Source organism: Halichoerus grypus, chromosome 1, assembly GCF_964656455.1.
Source record: "Halichoerus grypus chromosome 1, mHalGry1.hap1.1, whole genome shotgun sequence".
NCBI lineage: Eukaryota > Metazoa > Chordata > Mammalia > Carnivora > Phocidae > Halichoerus > Halichoerus grypus.
The window spans coordinates 146,081,551-146,089,774 of record NC_135712.1 but is presented as its reverse complement, the minus strand read 5'-3'; the positions used below and the strand labels follow the sequence as shown (position 1 = coordinate 146,089,774).

At 44.0% G+C, this 8,224-nt stretch overlaps 2 long non-coding RNA genes across 2 annotated transcripts; both read right to left on the bottom strand.

Moving 5' to 3' along the window:
* Positions 1-981: 981 nt before the first annotated feature.
* On the bottom strand, positions 982-2,291 carry LOC118555099 (uncharacterized). Its single transcript, XR_004926795.2, has 3 exons — positions 2,229-2,291; positions 2,042-2,113; positions 982-1,323 (listed from the first exon to the last, which is right to left on the bottom strand). It is a non-coding gene; the product is annotated as an uncharacterized LOC118555099 (long non-coding RNA).
* Positions 2,292-3,100: 809 nt separating this feature from the next.
* LOC144379979 (uncharacterized) lies at positions 3,101-6,445 on the bottom strand. Its single transcript, XR_013443596.1, has 3 exons — positions 6,210-6,445; positions 3,343-3,426; positions 3,101-3,185 (listed from the first exon to the last, which is right to left on the bottom strand). It is a non-coding gene; the product is annotated as an uncharacterized LOC144379979 (long non-coding RNA).
* Between the last annotated feature and the right edge of the window lie 1,779 nt (positions 6,446-8,224).

The window sequence follows — 8,224 nt, the reverse complement described above, 5'->3', positions numbered from 1 at the left end:
CATTTGCCTTGTTCTTTGTGGTTGCAGAAGCATTATGTTTTGAGATACCACAGTCCTCAAGTATCTGCCTGAATTTCTGGAGACACCAACAAAAGTCTTTGCAGGATGAAGGACATTTTTGGATCTAGTTCCTAAAACTATAGTTGTGAGCTCCAGGACAGTAATAAAGTATCACCGCAGATAGTAATTGTTAATTTATGCAAGCTTGTTTAGACGTTAGTGGGACTTTTGTTAACTGATGCATGCAAAGTTACAAGTTGTTTATTGCTATCAATAGCTTACATCTGTGACCATGATTGTTTTGTTATTAAGAACATGCCTGACTCCCTTGGGCTCTGAGAATGAGCGTGTAACACAAGCACTTGTTTCGATGCCATGCACCATTCCATTCCAAGCAGAACTTCATCATGGTTGGAGAGCTTAAAAATCAACAGTAGGGTATAACAATAAATGTGGACAATAAATGAAACTTCAGGAATAGTCTCCCCTGTTAACACCTGCTGATCTCCAGAGGGTTCATCTGCTGGGTGTGCTCTGTGGTTCCCGATGACTCAGGGCTAATACCTAAAGCCAGTGGTAAGAACTTACAAGTGGGGTCAAACTGTGATTCAAGAAAAGGATACTAAGTTTAAGAAAAACGAGGGGCACCTGGCTGGCTCAGTCAGTAGAGCATGCGACTCTTGATCTCCAGAATGTGGGTTGGAGCCTCACATTAGGTGTAGAGATTACTTAAAAACAAACCAATTGTAAAAGTTTTTGGAGAGACTCTGGAAAATTTGAACAAAGACAGGTTATTAGATACTCTGGGTTGGGGGTGATAATATACTAGGGATACATTAAAAAGCAAAAGTGCTTGTGTGTGTGTGTGTGTGTGTGTGTGTGTGTGTTGCTTTGAACTACCTTAGAAAAAAGTGGATATAGGTGAAACAAGATTAGCAAAATATTGATAAATGTTGATGTCTGAGTAATGGGTCCATGAGATTTCAGCATACTATTCTATTTTGGTATACATTAAAAATTTCTGATTTTTAGAAAGAAAATGATGGAGAGATGCATCTTTGCAGCAAAGGAATCTTGAAAGCTTGCTGCTGCCTTACTTTGTGATGGGGGCAGGAGTTGTTCAAAGCAGCAGAGTGAGCTCAAAGATTGAGGTGGATGGGGGCTGCCGGTACAGGTGACAGCTGGGCAAGTTCGTACTGAAGGTGGCCCACAGGTTGATCACAGCTTAAAAACTGGGATCATAAAGACCGCTGTCTCTACCCACTTCTCAGCCTCTCTTCCATTCATCCTCAAACACATATTGAATATCCAATATAAAGTTTCCTGGAAAAACAGAAGGAATAAAGCATATGCCCTGCTCTTGACGAGTGGACACAGCAACACAGAGAGAATTAGTTGAATAATACAAACCCCGAAGCATCCTTGGACACTCAATCCACCAATCTTCCAGGATAGATCAGTGGAAAATTATGGCGGCCACATGATGTTGTGAGGATGAAAGGGTCAGCCGTCTTCAGAGGGTCTGGGGACTTTGGCCACAGACAGATGCTTGGGAATGCTGGTCAGGCTGCCCCTCACAGTGGCCTTCTGATTTGTCAATCAGGATCACAACAACCAGACCAAGGACCCTGGTCTTTGCTGTCCGGTACTTTGGCTTAGGGGGCTCATCCAAGCGTGGGGATTGCTGAGCTATAGCTCCTTGACCCCAGGCACTTCCTTGCTGGGCTTCAGTCACTGGCCCTGGGGCCATATAATCTGGACAGCCTCCAGGAGGCATATGGCATACGCATGCTGGAAGCTGCCTTTCCTGGTGACATTGCTCCATACTCCCAGTGGGCCGAGTATATTTGAAAATGTATTCATGTTGGCTCCTGGGAATAATCATTCTAAATCTCTTAACTCTGCCCTGTTCCCTTCCTGCCTCCTTTCCTGTCATGGACATAGATCCAAGCAACCCCATCCTTCACTTTGCTGCTCTTCCAAGAACCCGCAATCACTTGCAGCCCAGCGTCTTATTCTGTCCCCCACCTCTCCTCCGTACCTGTTTTATTTGAAGAACTCCAAACAATTGTTCAGGCTAATAGCAAAAGATAATTTGAACGAGAACAAGTCTCTGGTGAAAGAAAAGCTGTGGTTAGAGAATGCTTTGTTCAGACACAATCTTGTTTCTGAAAAGTATGCACAGTACCTCTAACTGCTTATCAAACAGCTCCAAATGTAGGTCCTACCTTTTGAATTGCTGGCTTTTAAACTGGTCTTCCTGGCATCCCGGGTCTCTGCAGAGGTGCTTGAGGGGCCAGCCCTGGCTGTGAAAGAGGGATAAGATGGAAGAGGACATCTGAGCTTGCAGGGTCCCATGGCCCACCTTCACCTCAAAGAACTCCCCTTTCTTCTGCTTCATCTAAGACTTTAAAAATTTCCCTGTCTAAAACAAAAGAAAGTTGAAAACCAACTGCTTTAATAAGTAAATATTCCAACTGATTGTTGATTTACATATAGTCTTTGCTAAAGGGCTTGAAAAATGATTCCCTAAGATGTCTGAACATGCCACCTGCAATTTTGTTTCAGCTATTTGTTTTGCTAGCAAACCTTTCCTTCATAGCTATCATGAAGACAAACCAGCCCAGTTTTTATACAAATTTGCAGAACTAGGGGACCCAAAGGTAATTGCATTTTCTATAGCTAATCTTTTTCCCAAGCGGAAGTTCAGTGTCACCAATCAGCCAACATCCTATTACGGCATGCCTCTGTGGCTCACTTCACCTTCCCCAGATCCCATATTGACATTTAGAAGCCACCTGAACATGGCAGGGGCCACGGGGGAAATAGTCTCTCGCTGATCATGCAACCTGAATCTTTTCCTGCTGGAGAACCAGATTGATAAATCCAGGTAGCCTCGGATGTGCCCCTCCTCACCCTCCTACTCCCATAATTCCCACAGTGAAAGGCCAAGCAACACTTGATAGTGACAGGAAAAGCAGCCACACCATTGATCATGAAATCCCGGGGCAGCAATGAGAGTTAATCACTGCCTTCTTGTCACTATTTCCAATAAAAACAATGGCAAAGTTACTGCCTCATAACCACAAAGTACCTTCATGTTTCAGAGCAGATAAACAAATTGCGGGTGGCACTATCTCTTCCAAACCCGAGAGGAATGCGTTGAACAGAGCCTAGGGAAAAAACTAAAGAGAAGAGAATGATGTCCTGACAACTGTTGTGTTCCCAGTAAGGAGTCAGACAACCGTATTCTCTGGCCAATGGTGGGGAATGGGGGTATCCCATTTTATGCCAACAAATATTTATGGAGCACATGCTCCAAGCAAAGTCCTATGATCTCACCAAAGGCGCCACAGCGACAGTGAGAGATGTCTTGTCTTCAAGGAGCTTGCAATCTGGTTACCTGACAAGGTTGTATTTAACTAGCTATAAAACATAAAGCACAAGGTGTTAATGCATGAGAGAAACTGACACAGGCACCAGTGTCAAGGGTCTGGGGATGGCACATCACCCCAAGACCCCGACTAGAGGGTATGAACCAACCACCATGCCCCCCTATGCATTTGATAAGAGCCATACTGCTGGGTTTCTCCCTGGTAATGCTGCAGCCCTTTCCATGTAAGCAACACCTGTGCAGGATGGCAATCTCTCTGTGGTTACTGAGAGGACCCAGAGACCCAGAGAGATTCCCTAGAAAGTGGCTTATTGGTCCCAGGAAGTGCAGACAAGATGAATGCTACATCTATAAAAAAAGGAAGGACAGTGGTCTACTTGGCCTGATTTCGAGACCAGAGACTTCTTTATTCCAAAATATCTCTCTGATTTGCCTCTTTTGGAATAAAAGATTTGTCCCATAAAAAAATGCTACCTTTGTAAGGAATAGCACATGGGCCAACATGCATTAACAGATGTTCAGAGCTGGCAGATTTGATAGAAAGACTTATCACTCAGTTACCCCATTCCTCCTGTTCCTCAACCTCATCAGGAACTTCAGGTCCCTGATTTCTCCACTTTTTTGCTGTAAATCATCTCTTCCCTCTCCATCAGCTGAGGAGTGGGTACTTGCTCCAGAGGTTATTATGAAGTTATGGAGAGGTCCTATTGAATCCAAAGATGGGAAACTAAGCTAGCCCTGTGGGGATTGAAGTCTTTAGGAGTTGGAGCTGTTCTCTCCATATCTTAGGTACTGTTTTCTCACTTTTTCTTCTTTCTACCTACTGTTTTCTCCTCTCTCTGCAGATCACCTTCTTTTACCATCTCATTAACTTGCTCATGGCCCCCAAATGGCCATTCCAGCCCTACGTATATTGGGATTCCCAGTGTCCATGTTTTTCGGATCAAATCCCCAAAGTAGGGGTTCTTTTTTTTTTATTATGTTATGTTATTCACCATACATTGCATCATTAGTTTTTTTTTTTAAAGATTTTATTTATTTATTTGCCAGAGAGAGAGAGACAGTGAGAGAGGGAACACAAGTAGGGTGAGTGGGAGAGGGAGAAGCAGGTTTCCCGCTGAGCAGGGAGCCTGTTGTGGGGCTTGATCCCAGGACCCTGGGATCATGACCTGAGCCAAAGGCAGACGCTTAACGACTGAGCCACCCAGGCACCCCACATCATTAGTTTTTGATGTAGTGTTCCATGATTCATTGTTTGCCTGTAACACCCAGTGCTCCATTCAATACGTGCCCTCCTTAATACCCATCACACGGCCAAACCATCCCTCCTCCCCCCTCCCCTCTAAAACTCTCAGTTTGTTTCTCAGAGTACATAGTCTTTCATGGTTCATCTCCCCCTCCAATTTCCCCCCTTTCATTTTTCCCCTGCTACTATCTTCTTCTTCTTCTTCTTCTTCTTCTTCTTCTTTTTAAACATATAATCTATTATTTGTTTCAGAGGTACAGGTCTGTGATTCATCAGTCTTACACAATTCACAGCACTCACCATAGCACATACCCTCCCCAGTGTCTATCACACAGCTACCCCATCCCTCCCACCCCCACCACTCCAGCAACCCTCAGTTTGTTTCCTGAGATTAAGAATTCCTCATATCAGTGAGATCATATGATACTTGTCTTTCTCTGATTGACTTATTTTGCTTAGCACAATACCCTCTAGTTCCATCCACATCATTGCAAATGGCAAGATTTCGGTTTTTTGTGATGGCTGCATAATATTCCATTGTATATATATATATATACACACCACATCTTCTTTATCCATTCATCTGTTGATGGACATCTTGGCTCTTTCCGTAGTTTGGCTATTGTGGACATTGCTGCTATAAACATTGGGGTGCACGTACAAAGTAGAGGTTCTGATGACTCAGCCCACATGCCATGGCTTGATGGTAGGCCTGCAGCCAGGCATCAACTGGGTCAGGTGCCCCCCTCTACCTCCCACCAACAGCCCAATCAGGGAGATAAGACCACATGATCCAAGGCATCCCGCAACACATACTCACTACAAATCAGTCTGCTTGGGCCACCACAACAAAGTACCACAGACTGGGTGGCTTAAAAAACAGAAATTAATATTTTCACAGTTCTGGAGGCTGGAAGTCTGAGATCTAAGTGTTGGCAGGGGAGGCCAACACCGGATGGAGAGGGAAGAGATGATTTACAGCAAGAAAGTGGAGAAATCAGGGACCTGAAGTTCCTGATGAGGTTGAGGCCTATTTCCTTGGCTTGCAGATGGCCACTTTCTTGCTTTGTCCTAACTTAGTCATCCCTTGGTCTGTGTTGTCTGTCCTAATCTTATTTTCTTTTAAGATTTTTATTTATTTATTTGATATATAGAGAGAACAAGCACAAGCAGGAGGAGCAGGAGAAGCAGGCTCCCCACTGAGCAGCGAGCCCAATGCGGGGCTCGATCCCAGGACCCTGGGATCATGACCTGAGCCGAAGGCAGACGCTTAACCGACTGAGCCACCCAAGTGGCCCTGTCTGCATCCTAATCTTCTTTTTGTTTGTTTGTTTGTCCTAATCTTCTTATAAGGATATCTACCATATTAAATTAGGGCCCACCCTAGTGACCCCATTTTAACTGAATTACCTCTTTAAAGGCCCTATCTCTAAATATAGTCACATTCTGAATCACACTGAGGGTTAGGGATTCACCATTTCAACTGGGGGGCCCAAGCCAGCCCATAAAGACCAATATGTCCACCAGAAGGGATGTGGGAGGGAATAGAATGACTGATTTCTCTCATACCATGGTCGTTATTTTCTCGCCAGAATCCTCAACTCCTGTACCATTGTCTTTTCATCACACACCTGGAAAAAAAAAAAAAAAACCCTTTATATCAGTCTTAGGGTCTTAGCCTATACTTATGCTGCAGATCACTTTTAAAGAAAACCATTCCACTATACAAACTGGTACCACAGCAAATTCTCCATCATCAGAGGGACCCAGAGAGATCTCTGCGTGCCCTGAAACAGCCCTTCTCTCTTTTTCACAGTGTCTGTTTCAATCTCTTTCTACTCTCCTCAAACCTCTTCCGTCTTGGCAAATATTCTTACTTATAGAAGATGGAATGCATCTGAGAGGGACTCTCCTTTGACTTCCTGCTACTGAAGTTACAAACACACCTGCATCTGCTCTCATCTTCTTCTCCCTTCTTCTAGTTGAAAGGAAGGAATTCCTCTCCTGCCTGAGACCAGTCCCAACCCCTGGTTCTGGGTCTCTCCTCTTCCAATCTCTGGGATCTCCTCCCTCAATGATCTCTTCTCTATTCCACCTGGTTCTTTTTCATCAGATTTCTTCCATGTGAAAAAAAATAATCCTTCCACAACCCATGTTCTCTCTAGCTAATCCTCAGAGCAAACATTTAAAAAGGCTTGACTGTAAATGCTTTCCACTTCCTCACCTCCCATTTGTTCAACTGTCAATGCGGCTTCTGTTCCAATCACTGCTAAATGTGCATCGCTCCCCTTGCCACCCCCTATCATACTCCTTAACTGAAAAATTACAGCTCCCCAGTCAGGCTTCAGCTTAAATATCATTTCTGGAAAGCCATCTCTGCCCTTAAGACTGGGCTACATACCTTTTATCTGTGTTCCCATAACATTTGACTTTTTCTCTTATCATGAAATTCATTGTGATGACTTCCAGTGATCCATTTACTTCCTGATTATAAGCTCCTTGAATAGAAGGGTTATTTTTCACTTGCTAAGGCATCCTACTGCCTGCTTCAGTGTCCAGAACAAAGAAAGATGTTCGAGGTTATGGAGCTAGTGACTGGCAGTGCCATTCCTCAAACCCGAGTCAATGCCAAACCCATTCTAGAATAGGCTCTGTCTCTAATTATCAAAGAGATTTCTTTAGACCAGGGCTTCTCAAACTTTAATGTGTGTGCTCACCACCAGAGCATCTCATTAAAAGGTGAATTCTGATTCAGCAAGTATAAGGTGGGGTCCAACGTCTGCATTTCTAATAAGCTTCCTGATGATGCTACTATTGTTGGTTCATGGGTCCCACCTAAAAGCAAGGGTCTAGTGATATAAAAACAAAATGCTTCTGTAGGCTGTATCAGAGAGAGTCTCCCTCAGCCAGTGTAAGCTCAGATCCCGAACACAGTGTGAGAGGGACTGAGAAGGGGTTCCTCTGCCCTCTGTTCTCTTCTTTCTCCAGCATCAGAGCACCTGCTCCTGAAAGCCAATGAGATATGAAGTCAATTATTCCGTCCTGCGCAGTTATATATTTTAACTCACACTGCAATTCTTGACTGTGTTTCTCGCTCTAGGAAAGATTCCAATTTGACAGTGGAGGATGAAATAAATCCCGAGTTATCAAATTGTATTTCCTGGATCTGTCTAAACAAATTCCCTTAAAAGCTGCTGAGGAAATAGTTCTGCTATTTCCCCAGTAATCTGGGTAGAGTTGATGTCATTCAAAACTCAGAGATCAGCCAGGGCCATTCCCTTCTGTTTCTTTAAGGTGCCTCGCTCAAAGGAGAACTCCTCACTTTAGAGATGCTTTCTCTGTAAGAAATTGAAGAGACAGTGCCTGTGAGCCAACTGAGCAAGGGATTGTCACTCCGCAGCTGGAGAAGGCAACTGGAGGTCACAGAGGGCTACAGTGTGCCAAGTATCAAAGACACTGACTGTAGGTCACTTCTATTGAGCACACCCAGCTCTCTATTTCTAATTGAATTAAACATAAGCCCTTCTTTTCAACTTTGTCACCACCATTACCTTACTCTACCATACCTACTCAACTTTCTTAAT